At 51.6% G+C, this 20,612-nt stretch overlaps 1 protein-coding gene and 1 long non-coding RNA gene across 9 annotated transcripts in view; one reads left to right on the top strand and one right to left on the bottom strand.

Moving 5' to 3' along the window:
* LOC111936840 (uncharacterized) overlaps nt 1-20,612 on the bottom strand; it is a 60,245-nt gene that overhangs the window by 37,911 nt on the left and 1,722 nt on the right. The window lies entirely within an intron of this gene.
* On the top strand, nt 2,322-9,178 carry LOC147649684 (uncharacterized). The gene is made up of 2 exons (XR_015278099.1): nt 2,322-3,956; nt 6,156-9,178. It is a non-coding gene; the product is annotated as an uncharacterized LOC147649684 (long non-coding RNA).

Raw genomic sequence — 20,612 nt, 5'->3', positions numbered from 1 at the left:
AGAAGCTGTGTGGAACCCAGGCTGCAGTGAGGTGTAAAATCCATCCGAGGGGCAGAGACAGGACACAGAGCAAAAGGACAAGGAGAGAAATTCCATCCAGGGAAGGTCCATGGCCCACCCAGGAGCCCCTCCCAGAACTCAGGACAGGACTAGCACAGGGCTGGGCTTAAATGGCGCTGCTGGGATGAGCTGGGGGTCCCAGGACAGGCTGGTTGGGGTCATTAAGGCCCATTAGTGCTGTTAAAAATCAGATGGGTTTCAATAGTCCCATTGAACAAAACCCCATCCCATCCCATCCCATCCCATCCCATCCCATCCCATCCCATCCCATCCCATCCCATGGTGTTCCCTGAGGGGCACCCCCAGCTGCAGACACACAAAAGTGACCACCCATGTTCTCCTCTGGTTTGTTTCGATGTGTGAAACTTACACTGAGCTTTATGGTCTCCCAAAAAGAGGGAAATGAGGGAAAATTGTGTTAAACAGCCAAAAACTGGTGCCCTGGAGAGCTCCTAACAGGGTCTGTCAGGCTGAGTCACTTCCCCTGGATGTGGCACCGGTTGGAACCTGAAATAACAGGGCTGGCCAAGCCCAGGGGACAGCCCTGGCAGGGGAATAGAGCCTGTGACCTAATGGGCCTTTCCTCCCTCTAATTCCTGAGTGCCTGATGGAAATGTCCTGCCAGGACTCTGCTTAGGATCACTCCGAACTCTGAATCAGAGAGGCTGGGACATCACAGCTCCAGAATTTAATCAGGAAAGCTCCCTGCATTAAGTGATGGAAAAGCAGGGCTCCATCCTGGGGCCTCACACCCGTGACACCATCACCAAGCACACCAGTGCTCCTCCACCTCCCCCTGACATCCCACAGCCCACTGCCCTTTGCCCCTGGAAAGATGTTGGACGTGGTGCCTGACTTTTTCCTGGAGCAAGGGCAGCAAAAATGGCAACTTCCCACTTGTTTGGGGTTGCCTGGCTCTGCACGTGGGGTGGGTAAGCTCAAGGACACCTTGACATGAAGTTTTTTGCAGGCAGCTCCTCCTGCTTCTCCTTCCATCCCAGAATTTCCGATGCCCAAGGCAGCAACCCGTGGCACTGCCAGTGCCACATCCATTCCCTGCTGCTCCCATTTCCCTCCCCATCCAACCATCCCTTTCTAAAGGCACCTCCAGAAGGCACCCGAGGTGAGCTTTGAGCTGCAGCGCTCACAGCTCCCAGGGCTGGTTATGCAACAGGATTCCAACCTTCTCCTCCCTGCTCCGGAGAGCAGGGATAATTTGGGTTTGACCCCGTGGCTGCAAGTCCAGGGGGGACAGAGCCAAAGAAGGAAGAAAAGGAACAAGGACATTTCCCACGGAGGACGCTGGACCCATTATGGAAGAGTGAATGCAGCCACCCACCCACGGAGAGGACAGCAAATTCCAGGGAAGCGAAACCTTTTCGGAAGAAAGAGCTCGGCTGCACGCATTGTCTGGACAGGAAAAACGGGAGCACAGGTTCTCCTGGAGCTCATTACCCGGAGCTGCAGCTGTGCTGCCGCTCCTTTGTGCCCGCCCAGCACGGGGGGCTCTGCGGGGTGGGGATGGGGCTTTTGGGGACAAAGCCTGGGCAGGAGGAAGGGCTGCTGGAAGGCAGGATGACCCCAAATAAGGATAAGCTGGCTGCAGGGAAAAGTAGGGCAAGTGGCAGAAAAGGAAGAGAGCTTTGGGAGCAGGGCAGAGTTTCGGAGCTGCTAAAGCCACGGAGTGGGCACAGGGGTGTGGAAGGGGCAGCTCAGCCTTCAGCTTTATCCTCTTGAGGGAAAATCCCAACTCTTCAAGCCAGGAGCCAGCATAAAAGTATCATCCCATTAACTGAGGGGGAGAGGTCTGAGAGGTTGTCTGCTGCCCTTGAGGGGACATGGAAAGGGTTTGGGACATGGAGCAAATTGATATCCTGGAAGCTGAGCAAGGACACCCTTCTGAAGGAGGTGCTGGGAAGGGTTGGGAGGGAGGCTCACAAGGTCCAGCTGCTCTGCAGGGCTTAGTGGCCTCACTTGATTTGGGTGTTTTTTATAGGAAACCAAAAAAGAAGCCATTTCCAACCTTTCCAAGACGTTCTGAGAGGTCACAGAATCATGATGTAGTGCGGGCTGTTGGAAAGGACCTTTAAAGGTCACCTCATCCAATCCCCCAGAGCTCTCAGAGCTCCTCATCCACCTCCTTCAGAGCAACCCTGAGAGTTAACCCCACCCAGAGCTCCTGGTCCCTGGGGAGGTGCTCTGGTGTCACCCCAGCCTTGCCCACCCCTCACCCACACCTTGGTGCACCTTCCATCCCCTGTTCTCCTCGCTTTCCCTCCAGATCCCCCTTCCTCTGCTCTGTGCATTCACCTCCTGCCCCCCCTGGAGCACTGACAGCTCCTGGGCTGAGCTCAAACCTCCACTTATCTCAGGTTAAATGATGTTTTATCCACATTCAGGCCTTAAAAGCTTTAGCTGGAGGGGCATTTTTACACGGTTTTTATTTAAATCCCCGCACAACCGCTCCTCAGCCTGTTCAAGTTGGCCTCGCAGCAATGAAATTAATTACTGAATTACAGGGAGTCAGCACTGGAATTGGTGTACAATGCCTATCCTGTGGATTCTGTGGGATTCCTTTAAAATATATTAAAAACATCCCAATAAAATTTGTGTGACGCTGAGTGGGGACAAGCACCATAAATATTGGCCCTCGCTGTCGATCGTAAATAAACTTCTCTTTATTGCTCCATTGTCAAAGTAAATTAACAGCAAATTCTCCAGTCTCTCCCACTCCAGGGACTTGTTTCCAGCACCAGCTTTCCAAGAACCTCCCTCTCTGTGGTTTTACAAAACAAAACCTCATGTTTTATAGGGTTGGAAGACAAACAGAAATAAACACCAAAGCCATGAAGGGATGATCCAAAAAACCTGCTCTGGGTGGGATGGACACCCCAGGCTGGGAAGGACACCCAGCCAGGGTTTGTTGCCCTGATTTTCATCATTCTGATCACTGAATACCAGAATAATTTAAATTGGAAAAGACTTCCAGGATCATCGAGTGTGAGCTGTGCCCGGTCCCCACCTTGTCCCCAGCTCAGAGCTCCGAGTGCTGCTGCTGAGCTCTTGCTGAGGGTTGTGAACACAAACTTTGCCTTTGGATCAGCAAATCCTTGGCCTGCAGGGAGCTGGGAGGAACCAGCAGGAGAGACTCGCTCTGTTCCTGCTCTTCTCCTCTCCTCTCCTGCCCTGGAGCCAGGGCTGGGTGCTGGAGGCACCTCTTGGTGTTCCTCACCTTGGAGTCTTTCAAATCCAGACAATTCCTAGGAGTTTTGGGGTTGGTTGTGCTGGGGCTGGGGACAAGGTGGGGATCAGGCACAGGTTGGACAGGATGATCTTGGAGGTCTTCTCCAAACTAAATGATCCTGGGATTCTAAACTGGCTGCGGTTTTATTCACACAAAACCAGAGTGTGTTTTCCCTAACCTGGCTGGTTCCCTAATCCAGCAGATCCACCTGGCAGGAGCCCTCAGCTGAAACAGAGAGGCTCAGAGCAACCTCCAGATGAGCCAGAGGCTTCAGGCAGGCAGAAATCAGAGAATGCCCTGGGAAGGTTTGGCTCAGGCCCTCTGGCTGAGGGAACACCGAGTTATCCTGGCAGGAGAAGCTGGAGGACGGGCAGAAATCCCACCTGGAATTTCCTGTGCCCTTGGCCTCGTGCCCTCAGCTCCTTCAAACACCCTGGACCCAGCTCAGAGCTGCCAAACGCCCACTCAGGTCTGCTTGGACACAAACTCACAGGTTTAGGGGAGATGAGAGGTCAGAGAAGCAACCTGAGAGGATTTAATAACAAGGCCTGCGGTGAGCAGGACCCCAGAGCTGGCAATGGGAAATCCAGAAACCCCTCAGGGGGCAGGATGGCAGCTGCTTTCACATTGTCCCTTTAAAGGGTGGCCACAGGTCAGTGCAGGGTTGATTTTAGCTCAAATTCAGGCACTTCACGCTGCAGTCTCCACTTTGGGGACGCTGACATTCCCTGAGGAGGACCAAGGCCTTGTGCTGAGGGACAGGTGACAGACGGACGCTGCTCCTGGGAGCCCACGGGGGAGCTGGACCTGCCTGAGCTGAACTTTGCACCCACAAGTGCCTCCCCCAGCTCCTGTCACTCCTTGCCACCCCAAATTAGCACCAGTGAACTTTATTGGAGGGAGGGTTTTGAGTGCAGGGCAGCAAATCCCTCGGCGCCTCACAGGGATCCAGTTCTGCTTCTTTGCTTCAGGAGCTGCTGCTCCAAGGGTCAGCGCTCAGCCCTGGACCTGGCATTAAAATTCTGGACCTGGAGGTTTCATTTGGCTCCTGGGAATCATTTTCCCTGAGGGAAAAGCAGGAACAGAGCAGGGGTGAGAGGAGGAGGCAGCAGAACCTCATGCCAGCTCGGCCTAGGCCAGAGCAGGGCAGGAGCACCAGCCCCGGCCTCCCGCTCCTGCTCCCTTCAACACAGCTCCCAAGAATTAAAATAAAAATAAATGCAAAAGGAGTGTTTCCCAGCCTAACCAGCTGCCATCTCACAGCCAAACTGCACTCAGGTTTTCACCCCAGGCAAAACATGTGCGCGTTTGTGACTCACTCCACGCCCGGCGGCTGCCAGGTTTCTGTACAAACGATTGAATTGTTGCGGTTTCAACCTTGACTCAACTCCCAAATGCTCCTCCAAGCTCCTTTGACAGAGCTCATCACCTCCCACCTCTCCCCCACCGCTGGTATTTTTACACCCAAATTATCTTTGGGTGCCTGGGAGCCTTCAGAATCCCCGACGAGCTGCTCCAAGCCAGGAGCTGCTGCGTCCCTGGGTGTGGGAGTCACTGAGAGCCCCAGACAAAAGATTTCTTCTTGTTAAGCTCCCTTCACCAGCTCAGGTCGAGCCCACAATGCTGGAACGATGCTTAGGGCAAATAAACATAAACCAGGATTTTATTCACGTGCAGAGAAGCTGCCAAACCCCAAAAACTGTGCTGGAGGCACCCCTTTGCCAAGCCCCAGGAGGGGCTGAGCCCTCTGGAGCTCCCTGGGGCAGATCCTGGGCTGAGGAGGTTCCACAGTTGGAAATTTGGATGAGGATGAGCATGGATGGGGCTGAAGAAGCTTCCAGAAACTTCCAGCGTGGATGGGATCCCAAGGAGGACACGCTCAGCATGAGGGCATGGGCCAATCTCTGTGCAAAAGCCCCTTGCTGGATGTGGACATCTCCATCCCTTTTTCCTCTCCAGGGTCCCAAATCCTCTTGTTCCCCCTAAAAAATTTCCTGTCCAAAGCCTGGCTCATGCCCATTCCTGTATTTTCTGCTTTAAAGGCTGCATCCCACCATGAATAACGATTTCCCAGCTCAAACCAGTTTTCCTTCCTCTCTGTTTCTTCACTAACCTAAAGAATTTTCCAGAATTCTTTTATGCAGTAGAACCCAAAGTAAATTTATAATTTTAATTTTTTTTCCTGAAAATTCCAGGTTTTGAGCCTGGATTATTTATCACAAGTGAAACTGAGAAGGGCCCAGGTCAGTCACGCTCCCCATCTCGCTGCCTCTGCACATGGAATTGTGTGGTTCTGTGGGGAGCCCCAGACAGAGCTGACAACCCTTGTTTGAACAGCAGAGATGTCTCTGCCTTGCAAAAAAAAATAAAAGTAAAATAAAATCCGCTCTTCATTCCTCCCTCTGCCTTTGAGCGAGGGAAAACATTTGTTAGTGATTCATCACTTCCCTGAGCAGCCCAGACTGAGGAAAGGATGGATTTGGGATGTGGGGGAGCTCCCAGGGTTAAAGGGAATTGCTGGAGAGAAATCATGTGTCAAACAGAAATCTTTCCCAATATTTAAGGAGGAAAAAAAATTAAATAAATAAAAAGGGGGAAAAAGAAAAAAAAGGAAAATGAGTCAGTTTGAGTCAGCCCAGAGATAAAAGGTTTCACCTCTGTGGATGAGCTGCCTCTCTCTTGTTTTCTTTTATTCAGTGCAAGTTCCCTTTAATTAACTGAAACTGTTTGAAAGTGAAATTTCGGTGTTATTTTTAACCCCTGGAGATGATGGGACATTTCCTCCCTCCCCCAGCAAACCACTTTTTTTGGGTTTTAAATTTTTTATTTTTTTTTTTTTCACAACCCCCAGGAAACCAGACAGTTTTAACGGGCTGGAGTTTCACTCCCACTTCCTGATGGGAAATTTTCCACCTGATCCGACCCAGTTTCACCAGCCCTGCTTCACCAAATCCACTGAGCTCCAGGCTCCTGAGCCCACCCTCCCTTAATTCCCTGTTTCTTTAGCTGGAAACAGCCAACCTGAGGAACATCCCCAAGCAGAGAATTCCTCTCTGTTCTTCTATTCCACATCTTCTGTTCCAGTGCCTCAGAACCCTCTGGATTCTCTCACGTCTGACAACGCAGTCAATATTTTGCTGCATCTCCACCTCATTTTCAAGCCACTTCCAGAACTAAAAAGAACTAAAAGAGGACCCCTGGAATTCCCACTTTTATGGACAAACATGGGTTGGAAAACACCAGGACATCACCTATAACCCACCCTGGAATGCTTAAAGAGAAGAAAAACCTAAATCCATGAATTAACCAACCTGGAAATGAACTAAACTAAAACAATATTTCACATTGTCCCCCCCAAAAGTGCCAGGAATTATTTTTCAAGCCGTATCCAGTATCACAGTGGAAGGAATCCCACTGGTGCAAGGTTTCATGGTTTCTCTTTTCAAGACATGAAAATATTCCCAGCTGGTGAAAGGCAGTCCTGGCCCCATGGCTTTGCCTCTCCTTGCCAGGAGGGAAGAGAGCCAGGCCAAAGTGTGGGTCAGGGGTTTTTCCATGGATCCTGGGAGGGATGTCCCACAGAGCCTGGGTTTTGTGAGCTGCTGAGCTGCCCAGTACAGGCCACTGGCACTTTGTGCCATCACTGTATGAATATTAATTGTTAAAGACTTTGCTGTAAATTCAGTCTGAGGAAGAAAAGAAATCTCCATCCCAGAAATGAGTTCCTGCTCTGGAACAGGCCCAGTTTGGGATCCCAGGAGGACAAAAAGATTCTGAGTTTTAGCAAGAAATCAGTGAAGGCTGCAATGTAATTATGTCACCCAGGCTGAGAGTGACAGCTATTTTCCACTTGGGCTAAATGAATGAGTAATTAATGCCTCTTAATTAGTAATAGTTCAAAAACAGAGCAGTCTTGTCCTGTGGTGCTTGAGGCAAGAGTTCTGCAGGCCAAGGGAGCCCAGCAGGAATTGCAGAATCCTGAAATATCCTGAGCTGGAAAAGACACCCAGAAATCAGAAATCACTCCCAGCCCAGCCCAACACCCCAACATCCCAGCCTGGGCATCCCTGGAGCTCTGGCAGCCTCGGGGCCGTGCCCATTCCCTGGGGAGCCTGGGCAGTGCCAGCAGCCTCTGGGGGAAGAACCTTGCCCTGCTCTGCAGCCTGAGCCTGGCCTGGCCCAGGTCCAGCCGTTCCCATCTCCTGTCCCTGGTCAGGAAGGAAGAGGTGCTGGGGCAGGGCAGGGCAATCTGCTGGAACCTCAGCACGGGCACAGCCTGGAGGAGCTGGAGGGGTGACACCTCCAGGCCCCCCAGCATCCCTGTGGGAGCAGCAAACCTCTGCCCCAGGGAGAGCCAGTGTCAACGTGCAGCATCCACAGCTTGGAGAGGCACCCCCTGTTCCCTGAGCTTGGTCTCCAGTGTTATTCCCACCAGGAAGGCACCAGGGAAGCCCAGATGTCGCCAGGACAGATGTGAGGTGCAGGCACAAACACCAGAGCAGTGACAGCTGTCACTCTGCAGCAGGCCCTAAGGAAGGAGAGGGTGGAAGAACTGGGATCCCACTGGATATCAATCTCCAAAATCCCTCTGCACATTTCGCTCAGGAGCTCCTGGACATGGACAAGCCCCTGCTGCTGCCCAGCTCTGCTCCTAGGGGCTCTCCCAAAAAATATCCCTGAAAAATGAACCTCTCTACAAATCTCCCTGAGAGTCTGGAGCGCTGCAGACACCGGGATGGCTGCTCCTGCTCCCACACCTGCATTTCCTCAAGGCACAAACCCTCGCTTTCCTGTCTAACTCCAGAAATTCCTGCAGGATTTATCCAGCCAGCAGCGAGCAGGGCTCCTCCAAACCCACCGGGCTGAGTTTGTTTTGCAGTCATCAGATTAAATGTCCTGGAGATTGCTGCAGCAGCTGTCCCGCTGGGCTGGAGCAGTGTTCCAGCCTTCCCAGCACACTCCAGTGCTCTGGGAGCAGCAGGACCACATGAAGGAATGGCTTTGCTTCTTTTTTCCTGGTTTGGAAGTGAAGCACAAACAAAGAAATGTAAAAAGTGGAGTTGGTTTGAACTGCTGTGCCATTCCCATCAAACCTGCAGCAAATTAAATACTCCAAGGGATCAGCTCAGCCCTGAATACTGAATTGTTTTAATTCACTGTAAAATCTGACAAAACAAGGTTAAATCACACACCTGCAAAGCCATGGGGCTGCTCCCTCCCTGCCACAGCCAGAGACCAGGACACTGCTGTGGGATGTGGACAGGCTCAAATACCTCTTCTCCTTAAAATATTTGATTCCTGAATTTCAAGAGCCTGCCCAGCCCTCCTGAGTCCAGCCATCCTCCCTGGGCCCTGCCACTCGTCCCCAGATGTCACATCCACGGAGCTTTTAAATCCCACCACAGCCCTGAGCAGCTTGGAAACCCTTCCCATGAAGGAATTTTTCCTTATTTCCAATCTGAATCTGTCCTGGTGCAACCTGAGGCTGTTCCCTCTTGTCCTACAAAGAACAAGGAGCAGTTTCTTTTCTAGGGAAACCCACAGGGAAGGAAATGGGATTTCCAGTCCTGGGCAAGGAGCAGGGAGCCCCATGTGATGGTGTTTGGCAGCAAACTGTGGGTCACAATGAGGACAAAGCCCAGCTGGGCTCTGGGGGATCCTGAGGAGCTGCAGGGGAGGCTTTGCTCTGCCCCACTGCAGAAGGAGCTCCAAAATTCAGGAATTCAGGGCATGGTTTTAAACACGACATCAGCCACCAGTCATCTCCTGCTTCCTGCACCCTGCTCAGAGACAGCAGCTCTTGGAGATGACAACTGTTGATGTGAAGGCTTAAAAAAAAAAATAAAAAATCCACCCACTCTCCTCCAGGCTTAACCAGCTTCTAGGTGTGAGCTGAGAAAAATCCACTCCTTTATCCAAGCAGAGAAACATTCATTTCTGTGCTGTGGTAATTCCTGCCCCTTGATTCCTGGCTGTCAGCTCTCTGGTACGGGCAGGGGTGTAAAGCAGCAGCAAACATGGAATTGTTCATGGAATTGTTCAGGCTGGAAAAGCCCTCCAAAGTCACTGAGCCCAGCTGTTCCCACAGCACTGCCAGGGCCACCACTCACCCCAAGTGCCACATCCAGGGGTGGGGATCCCAAACCTCCCTGGGCAGCCCTTTCCAATGTTTAATCACCCTTTCCATGGGGAAATTCCTGCTGCTGTTTCCTCTGAGCCTCCCCTGGCCCAGCTGAGGCCGTTCCCTCTCCTCCTGTCCCTGTTCCCTGGGGCTGTCCCCTCCTGGCAGGGACTTGTGCAGAGCCAGAAATTCCCCCTGAGCCTCCTTTTCTCCAGCCTGAACCCCTTCCCAGCTCCCTCAGGGATTCTCCAGCCCCTTCCCAGCTCCCTCAGGAATTCTCCAGCCCCTTCCCAGCTCCCTCAGGAATTCTCCAGCCCCTTCCCAGCTCCCTCAGGAATTCTCCAGCCCCTTCCCAGCTCCCTCAGCCACTCCAGCCCCTTCCCAGCTCTGTTCCCTGCCCTGAGGAGCAGCAATTCCCAGGAGTTTGTGATTCCTGACAGCCCCAAGCCCCCCTGGAGAAGGGAAAAGGGGGTGAGGACAGTCCCACATCAGCCAGGCTCTGGCTGCTTTATCAGCCCATTTATCTCAGCTACTTCCAGCCCTCCTCTGTTTCCAATCAGCATCCCCGACCTGCTCCGGCCTGTGGGAATTCCAGTAAAAGCCTGGAAGGAATATAAAAATGAAATGAAAACACATTCAGGGAGATTAGAGCTGGGAAAAGGCAACTGTGTGCTGTGAAAAGGAGCAGGGCTCAGGTTCTCACATCAGGCTGCGTGGAGAGGGTCTGGGGGAGGCTGAGCCTGGGGAAGGGGCTCCCCACAGGCAGGTTGGGGTGCAGGAATTGCTCTCCAGGGATCTCTGTGTGCCCCACATGTGCTGCCCTGGCCAGGGCTCCCCCTCAGCTCTGTCCCCACTCCCGAGGCACAGGCAGAGCTGGGAGCGAGCCCAGCACCAGTAAAGGGAGCAAATATTAACTGGGATTGTGAGCAGCTCCTTGGAAATCAGCTGGGCTGTCCTTGAAAGGCACAGCAGTGAGGTGAGCAGCTCCCACTGCCTTCAGAGAGGATAAATAAATCAAAAATCAGCAGCAGAGTGGGCAGGGCAGCAAGGGAGGTGATTGTGCTCATGAGACCCCATTACAGGGGTTCCCTCTGGGGTCCCCAGTACAGGAAGGAGCTGGAGCAGCTGGAGAAAGTCCAGAGGAGGCCATGGAGCTGCTCCAGGCTGGAGCCGGGCTGGGAGAGCTGGGGGTGCTCACCTGGAGAAGGGGAGGCTCCAGGGAGAGCTCAGAGCCCCCCCAGGGCCTGAAGGGGCTCCAGGAGAGCTGGAGAGGGGACAAGGGATGGAGGGACAGGACACAGGGAATGGCTGCCAGTGCCAGAGGGCAGGGCTGGATGGGATCTTGGGCAGGAATTGTTCCTGGCAGGGTGGGCAGTGCCTGGCACAGGGTGCCCAGAGCAGCTGGGGCTGCCCCTGGATCCCTGGCAGTGCCCAAGGCCAGGCTGGACACTGGGCCTGGAGCTCCTGGGATGGTGGGAGGTGTCCCTGCCATGGCTGGGGTGGGATGAGATGAGCTTTAATGTCCCTTCCACCCAAACCATTCCAGGATTCCATAAAAAATCCTTCCTTGGGTCAACATTGATCCAATCCCTCCCAAACCGCAGCAGAGCCATGTTCACAACCTGCTTCTGCAAACTGCCTCTGAAGGGGGAAAATAAACACAGCAAATTAAAAATAACAACACCCAAGCTGTTTGAATTAGGATCAGGAGGTCATTCCAGGGTGAATTCCCAGCCATGCCCACTCCCTGTCCAGTTGTTCACCCTGCAGAGCAGCTCTGGGCTGCACAGACACCTTCCTGGAGAGGAGGTTGAATGTTCTCCAACATGGACAGGATCCTCTGGACTGAAAATCCAAGCCCAGTTCAGGACAAAATCCACAGAGTCCCTCTGAGTGGGCCCAGGGCCTTGGAGCTGCTTTTGGGAGCACTCCCCACTTGCTGATGCAAACAAAGACTTAATGCTCCAGCTGCTGGACTCATTAACAGCCCTACACCTTTAATTAAACTTCCTGAGCATAGAGAAAAGCACAGGAAACCTGACTGCTCGTGGTTCCAGCACAAAAACTGGATGCAAAAAGTTCAGAGGCAGTTTTTATTATTTATTCTTTTAAAATCTTGTTTGGTTGGGTTTTTCTGGGGGAAGTTTGGGGGGTTTTAGGGGAGGCTTTTGGGGTTTTTTGGGGGAGGTTGTTGGTTTGTTGTTGGGCTTTGGGGGTTTTTTTTGGGGGGGTTGGGTTTTTTTTAAGGTAGGAGCTTATGATCCCATCTGGAAAATCATCCAGCCCCTCTCCACGCTCAGGAGGACACCAGTGTCCATCCACCACACCCCAGGCCTAATGAGAGCTTCCATCTCCTCATTAATTCTGAGACCAGCTTGGGTTCCCTGCCCGGCCCCAAACCCTCTCCCTGCAGCACCACGCTCATGGATGGTCCCACCCACACCAGATGGGGAATCCTCACCTGCAGTGACCCATCCTAGAGAGAAACTCATCCCCTTCAACCTCCAGAGAGCTTCTGGGCAGGGAACAACCCCAGGGAGACCCTTCCCAGCTCACAGCAATTGCTGTGATCCATCCTCCCCCTGCCCCCTGACCTTGCATCTCAGGGACCTCTTGGCTCTCTGCATCCTCCCCAAAGCCACCCATGGGACAGGAGGAACCTGTTTTCCCCTTCCTGCATTGTTGGGAGAAGGCCACGGGAATGGGTCCTTGTGTCAGTCTGCAGCGCAGCCCATGGAACTTCCCAGCTGCTGCAGGCACCAGGAAGGGATTAACCAGGAGGTTTCCTCTTCAAAACAGCCCCTAAAATGCACTCCAGGAAGCCAGGAGAGCACAGGAGCCAAGAGGGGATCAGCCTGGAGCCTGATCACTCCTCACCCTGCGACACTCAAACTTCCAGCACAGCCCCCGAACCCTTCCTCTGGAGGGACCTTTGGAAGGAGCAGGGATGCTGGGGCTCCAGGGGGTCCCTTGGAGAGGGGACACATCCCAGAAAGGAGCCTGGGAGGCTCCAGCAGCCCTGGGCTTCACGTGCCTGCCAGATGTTCTGCAGGAGGGGAGGGGACCTGCAGGGGCCAAGGTCACCAGCGATGCCTGGCTGGGTTCATGGAGAAGGGGCCGTGCAGGGGGAGAGGGAGCCGGGAGGAAATACCAGCCTGGGGGAGGAAAAACCATCCCGGGTGGATTCCCGGTCACGTTTGCACATGTCTGGCTCAGGAGGGGCAGGAAGATGCGAGGGATGGGGGTCCCTGGGCTGAAAGGAGGAGGCAGAGCAGCCCCACACGCTGGGACAGCCTGGGACGCTCCTCCTGCACCCTTGGGGAGCTGCAGATGTCCCGGGTTGGGCTCAGCCTCCTCCCCCTCTGCTCCTTCCCTTCCTTGTGGGGGTGAAATGCTGCGCTGGGAGCTGCAATTCCCACAAATTTGGCAAAGTTTGGAGCTGTCTCCATGCCCTGGGACCTCCTGGAGCGTGTCAGCCCTGTCCCCTTTGCCCATTCCGGTATCAGTTGGCTCCTTGCCCTCGACAGGAGGAAGCTGCAGCCTCTGATGTAACCCCAGACCCTTCTCCCCAAGGCCTGAGACCAAGTTAAACAAAACCAGACTGCAAATCTGGGAAACAAGAGCCCAGACACAAAGAAACAGCTCTGGAACTGCCACTCCCAAGGTGAATTATGCCCTGAAAATGTCTCTGAAACCCTCCTGCTACTGCATAAACACACTTGCAATGTCCCAATAGCCATGAAATTGGATTTGCTCTCCCAGAGACCAGCAGGAACTACACCAGTAACACCAGGCAGTGCTGCTGGAGCACCATCACACCCTGCCCATGAAGAGCCACGACCACCTGGTACATGTAAAGACAGAAAAATATAAAACCTGAATCATTAAATGACAACAAACACAAATACAACATCAAAGCACTGCCTGGCATCAACGGCGAGGCACAGCATTTTTCCAGCTTTACTTTAATCTGGGGTCACTTTTTCTCAATCAGCACTCCAGAAATGGTGATAGAGTGGTCACTGAGTGTGGGATCTGCTCCTGTTCACGCAGGAAAAAACCCCAGTGATGTGGCCCAGAGCAGCTGGGGCTGCCCCTGGATCCCTGGCAGTGCCCAAGGCCAGGCTGGATGGGCTGGGAGCAGCCTGGGATGGTGGGAGATGAGCTTTAAGATCCCTTCCAACCCAAACCAATCTGTAATTCCATGATTCTCTTCTCTGCTGCCCTACAGACAAGAGGTCAGAGAATATCTCTGGCTTTATTCCTACTTTAAGGCCAACAATTGTGGCTGAATTTGGAAAAACATCTTTTCCTTTAGGAAAAACCTCTCATGTGGATTTAAAGCCTTGCCAGCAGCTGAAATTACTACAGCCCAGCCTTGGGGTAGGCCAGAAGCAAATGAAATAATGAATGCATGAACCATGTGGGTTGTTGGAGCTGGCGCGGGAGTCACAATTAAAACCAGCAGTGCTGGGGGAGAAAATTAACAGAACTTTTAGTGCAGAAGGTGTAGGGTTTGCAGGATTCCCCAAAGTCTCCTGAAATGGGGAGGAAAACCACAAGTGAGGCATTAATTAGGATGAATTAATATGGATTCAGAGCTCTGGGCAGGAGCCTGAACTCTGCTTTAGGGAAAGCCACTGAGGAAGGTGCTCAGAGCCCTGAACTTACACAGGGTTTAACAGAGAGCTTTGAACAGCTTAAAGGTTCTTCCTGATAAAAAGGGAACCATCCCAGGTCTCTGCATGGCTGGTGATCTTCCAGGTGATCTGCCCACTGGGAGCAGGGTGGCTTCTGCTCCCCACAGGTGCACAGGGAGATCCTGGAATCCTGGAATATCCTGAGCTGGGAGGGACCCCAAGGATCATCCTTGTTCCAAACGCTCCTGGAGCTCTGGCATGTGCCCATTCCCTGGGGAGCCTGGGCAGTGCCAGCACCCTCTGGGGGACTTTTAAGGTGTTTAAGTCACCCAAATTCCACATGCAGAGTGGGAACCCTCTGGTTTTCACTCTCTGTGCCTTTTCTTTGCAGCTCACTTGAGCTCCACACGCCTCAGAATGTCACCAGCCAGGCCAAGGGGGACCACGTGGCAGGTGGACATCGTGTCCTGTCTCCTGACATGAATCCCACCCCCATCCTTCATTTGCCTTCCTCAAATGTGAAACATCCAAACATCCACAGAGCTCCAGGAATGAAAAAAAAAAAAAAAAATAAATAAATAAAAAAGGAAAAGAAAAAGCAAAGGAGTTGATTAAAAATCTTCTCACACAAAAGTCACTGCCAGAAACTGAGATGTGACTTCAAAACTCCTCTGCATCTCTAATGACCTTTTAATAGCTCTCATTACAGAACATCTCCCTCAGCCCTGCCAAAACAGAGCCCAGCATTTCCACAGGCAAAGCCCAGCTGTTTCATTGATCCATTCCAGGACTTCAAACACGTGTTAATAACGCAGCTCTGTCAAACGAAAGGTTCCACTCCTGGGTGCTGCTGCCTTCCTTGGATGGCAGCTCGTTTACCCTCCCTCTTTAATCAAGCATTTCCCACTCCCAGCGGGAGCTGCCACGGAAAATGTGGCTCAGAAATGAGGGTTCAGCAGCAGGAAAGCAGAGAAAGTAATAAATAAAATGTATCTCTTTCACTGTGAGCAGAAATTACCTGTCTCGTGTGCTCGTAATTCTCAGTATAAACACATTTAGTTGTTTGTAGAGGAAATCAGTGAATGATGGAATGGTTTGGGTGGGAAGGGACCTGAAACATCATCCAGTGTCACCCCAGCCATGGCAGGGACACCTCCCACTGTCCCAGGCTGCTCCCAGCCCTGTCCAGCCCGGCCTTGGGCACTGCCAGGGATCCAGGGGCAGCCCCAGCTGCTCTGGGCACCCTGTGCCAGGCACTGCCCACCCTGCCAGGGAACAATTCCTGCCCAATATCCCATCCAGCCCTGCCCTCTGGCACTGGGAGCCATTCCCTGGGTCCTGGCCCTCCATCCCTCGTCCCCAGTCCCTCTCCCTCTCTCTCACACCCCAAAACCCCCCAGCTCTGGGTCCCAGGGGTACCGTGCCCATGGAGAACATCCCAATAAATCCTCCTCATCCCACAACTCTCTGCTCTTCACGCCTGGGATTTCTTCTACTCCCTCCTTGGATTTAGGGACCTTTCAGGGACGGGTCCTGTCCCCCTCAGTCCATCCCATGGCCCATCCCTGCTGGGATCTGCTCCAAGGAAATCCATCAGCTCCTGCAGGTCTCTGCTGGAAGTGGAAGGGCACAAACCTGGGGTGGCAGGGAGGGAATGCTGCAGTGGCAGACGGAGCACGCTGGCAGGATCACAGCCCTGCTCCCAGACACGTCTGGCAGGTTAAAAAAAGGAAAAAGAGAGGAGCTGATGGAACCAAATCCCTTCCTGGCTGCATTTTCCCAGCTCAGATCAGCTCGGAGCCACTGCAGCAGGAGGGGAGGCGTCTGTCTCGCACCATTCCCGGCGGGACAGATGGGAACCACAGGCAGAGAAGCACCAGGGCTGTGCAGAGTGAGGAGCCAGGGAGCTCCAGCCCTGCTCTGTGCCACAGCCACCCCAGCCCGCTGCTCCTGCTGCCTCCCAGCCTCGCAGGCTGGGGATGTCTCCTCTCCCAGCAGTCCCCACCCTGGGGTTGGTTATTGCACGTTTCTGGAGGAGCGGGAGGAGCACTCGGCACTGCTCCATCCTTGGCTCGGCACCAGCCAGAGATTCCCAGAGTCCCAGGAAGGTTTGGGAGGAATCCTTAGAAGGATCCTTGGAAGGAGCCTCAAGGATCACCCAGTTCCAGCCCCACGGTGTCACCTCTCCAGTGGCACCGGGCATCTCCCATCCCAAACCCATGGAATTATCGGGGATGCTGGGGAGCTTCTCCCACCAAAACCCTGCAGAGTTTGTGGAAGATCCCAGGCCTTTCCCTGCTCCCTCTGCTCTCTCCAGGTCTTCTTTGTCCCTCTGTCCTGCTGTGTCCAACCATCCCTGCTGTGTCCCTCTGTCCTGCTGTGTCTGTCCATCCCTGCTGTGTCCCTCTGTCCTCTGCTGTTCCTCCATCCCTGCTGTGTCCCTCTGTCCTGTGGTGTCCACCCATTCCCTCCATGTCCCTCCATCTTGCCCTGTCTATCCATCCTGCCGTGTCCCTCTGTCCTGCCGTGTCCCTCTGTCCTGCCGTGTCTCTCCATCCCGTCCCATCCTGTCCCAAAGCCACGCGCCGGGTCCCCCCTTGTCCCCATCAGCCCCGGGCTCAGCGCGGAGCGACCCGCGGTGCCCTTTATGAACCCTGCGGGAATTACAATTAGCGCTGCACTAATTGCCGTCATTGCGCCACTGGATCGCGCCTGTCAGGCTTGAGGTGCGCTAAACAGAAGCTGATTTTTGCCATTTTGTTGCTCTCTTGAGTTCCTGGAGTGGCAAAAGCACGGGAGGAGGGTGCTTAAACCCCGCCGAGGTTATTTTTTCCCTTCACTGATGACCCCAAGAGAGCAAAGCTTTCCAGGCGAGCGCTCCCGGGGCTGGGTGAGGCTGTGCACAAAGAGGAGATCCCTGAAGCCTTTCCCTGTGCCAATGTCCCCGAGTGCCCCTGGCACAGCAGAGCCCCCGGTGCCCCCAGAACTGGGGATGCTCAGCATCTCCAGGGTTTGTCTAAAACCAGGGAGCAAAGCACCAAAAACCCCACTGATCCCGTAATGGGGTGGGGAGCCTGTTCTTAGGGGAAGGAAATGGGGTTTCTGTGCTCAGATGTGTCCCCAACACTCTGCCAGAGCAGGTAGAGCCCCTTTCTCCACCAGAGACAGAGACCAGCACATTCCAGAGCTTCCCAGGGAGGAGGGATCCTTGTGGGTCCCTTCCAGCTCGGCACATTCTGTGATTCTGTGACTGATTCTGTGATTCTGTGAATGATTCTGTGATTGATTCTGTGATTGATTCTGTGATTCTGTGACTGATTCTGTGATTCTGTGAATGATTCTGTGACTGATTCTGTGATTGATTCTGTGATTCTGTGATAGATTCTGTGATAGATTCTATGATTTTGTGACTCTGTGACTGATTCTGTGACTCTGTGACTGATTCCGTGATAGATTCTATGATAGATTCTATGATTTTGTGATTCTGTGACTGATTCTGTGATTCTGTGATTGATTCTCTGGCTCTGATTGATTCTGTGATTGATTCTGTGATTGATTCTATGATTGATTCTGTGACTGTGACTGATTCTGTGGTTTTGTGATTCTGTGACTGATTCTGTGACTCTGTGATTGATTCTGTGATTGATTCTGTGATTCCATGATTGATTCTGTGACTCTGTGACTCTGTTATTGACCTTCTGACTGATAAATTGTGTGATTGATTCTGTGACTCTGTGGTTCTGTGATTGATCCTCTGGCTCTGATAAATTGTGTGATTGATTCTGTGACTGTAGTTCTGTGATTGATCCTCTGGCTCTGATAAATTGTGTGATTGATTCTGTGACTGTAGTTCTGTGATTGATCCTCTGGCTCTGACAAATTGTGTGATTGATTCTGTGACTGTAGTTCTGTGATTGATCCTCTGGCTCTGATAAATTGTGTGACTGATTCTGTGACTCTGTGGTTCTGTGATCCTTCCTCACTCCCCGCAGAGCTGAGCCCTGAACCTGCACCCAGCAGGGCCACGAGGACCCAGCCCAGCACCCAAGAACCCACTGATATCCCCCAGCTTTCCCTGCCAGACAAGCCCCAGACACCCAAAGCCCCTGAGGAGCCCCTGACCCCACAATCTGCCGTGTCCAGGGAACGGCCCCCTCCTCGAGCTGAGCTGTAAAACCATTCCCAGCTCCTGCCAGGGCACCACAGCCAGAATTCCTGGCCCACACAGGCAGTGCCAGCCCCAGGCTGGCTGTGAGAGCCATGACATGTGTATATAAATACAGAAATATATATATAGCACACCCTGAACGTCCACAAAGAGCTGCAGCTGCCTCAGCCAGGGAGGCAGCGACGTTACGTCACCCCCAGGGCCAGGACCTCAACCAGGAGCAGATGGCTGCTCCTCCTGCAAGGAATTAGGAGCTTTTTGGGAGCCTGCCCGGAGGAAGGAGGTGTGGGCAGCCACTCCGAGCTGCTTCTCACACCAAACTCTGTCTCTGCCCCCGGAATCTTCCACCTAAGCTCAGCCTGGCTTAGTTTGGGCTTAACACCGGCAGCTGGAGGTCCTGGCAGGGTTTGGACGAGGTTTATGTGTGACACTCAGCCCAGACTGTCCATTTTCCCAAGGGAATGATGTTTGTATCCTCCAGCTCAGCTCCCAGTGGGCTGATCTGATCTCAGGATGATCCATTACACCTCTCTGGAAAATCTTCCCCTAAGGAACAGCACTTGAAACCCTTCCCCAGCACCCCAGAGTTTACATGGAATGATGTGGAATGATTTCCACCTATTAAGGTGCAGAAAATAGAGGTGAGAGCAGCTGTAGCATCTTTCTGTGCTCTCTGGTGGCACAAGGGGCACGGGCTGTGAGTGCCAGAGCCAGCTCAGAGCAAGGCCTGCATCCAGAGGGAATGAGGCTTTAGGAAATGGGGATTGTGCAGAAGTTTCAGGTTTTTAACTCGGTCTGATCTGGAGGGATCTCATGGGGATGCAGCCAAACACCAGCTCTGCACTCCAGCTTCCAGGAATACCAACATATTCTGGGGACAGGGATGGTGGGAGCAGCTGGGAAGCTTGGGCTGGAAGTTTTCAAATAATCCAGCACAAGACAGACTTAAAACAAGAGAGACTTTTCAATCCAAACAGCTCCAGCTGGGCAAAATTAAAACAGCAGAGCAAAAAGCACAGTCCTGGGTCAGCACCTTCTCCTCCAGACATGTCCAAGGAAATTGGAGCCACTTCCAGGCTGGAATTCCCAAAGCAGCCAAGCCAGAGGCACCTGGGTGTGCCAAGGTCAGTGCAAGGGGGAACAACCACAGGACACCAAGGAGGAGAAGGTATTTGAGGGAAAGCAGGAACTCACCTCCTCCCCATTCCCAGATAAAAGCACTGGAGGATTTTAGGGAAAAGGCTCTTTCATCCAGCAGAAACCAGCTGGAAAATGATGCTCAGCAAACCCAGAATTCAGATAAGGGGGTCCTTCAAATGGATCTGAGGCACGAACCCTCCTCCTCCTCCTCCTCCTCCCTCTGGAACACAACGAGGAGCCCACGAAGGAGCTCAGGAATAAAAGCTGGATTGTGAAAACATCCTGGTGGGCTCTGTCTGGGGTTCCCAGAACTCCTCAGGCCTTGCTTTTCATGGCCTGCCCTCCCAGGGCCAAAGCCTCAGGGGAAGGCTCCTGGCTGCTCTCTGTGCTGGGGGCACAGGCAGTGACCCCTGTGTTTATCCCACTTTAAATGCACAATTTAGGGTCTTGTCAAGGGGAAAAATATTGGTAATTCCATATAATTGCCTAATTAAGGATGTCATGACACTCCATTGAATGGAGGGTCAAATGGAAATGGCACAGAGTACAAATCTGGGATTTCTGGATTTTTAAGAAGTTGGACTTGGAACTAGTTGAGATTATCAAGATCCAGGTCCAGACACAAGTATCATTTAATATAAATAAACATATTTATTATATATTTTATTATTATATACTTTATCATTATATATTTCTATAATATATATAAATAATATATAATTTATAACATATAACATATAACATATAATATATAATATATAATATATAATATATAATATATAATATATAATATATAATATATAATATATAATATATAATATATAATATACTATATATAACATATAATATATAGTATATAATATATAGTATATAATATATTATATATTATATATTATATATTATATATTATATATTATATATTATATATTATATATTATATATTATATATTATATATTATATATTATATATTATATATTATATATTATATAATATCATAAATATTATATCATAGTATATAATTTATATAATATATAAAGTATATATTATTATATATTATTTTACATATTTATTATTTAATATTATATGGTACAAATTTATTGTTATATTTTAGATCATTATATATAAAATATATATAACATTTATATTTATATAAATTTTTATATAAAAATATAGATATAAAACACATGCAGCTGTACATAGACAGCACTGGTACACCACAATTTCAATGTAATTTTCCA

The sequence above is a fragment of the Cyanistes caeruleus genome, chromosome 20 (genome assembly GCF_971803275.1).
Source record: "Cyanistes caeruleus chromosome 20, bCyaCae1.hap1.1, whole genome shotgun sequence".
Taxonomy (NCBI): domain Eukaryota; kingdom Metazoa; phylum Chordata; class Aves; order Passeriformes; family Paridae; genus Cyanistes; species Cyanistes caeruleus.
Note: the sequence above shows the minus strand (reverse complement) of the source record. Positions and strands in the feature narration are given on the sequence as shown.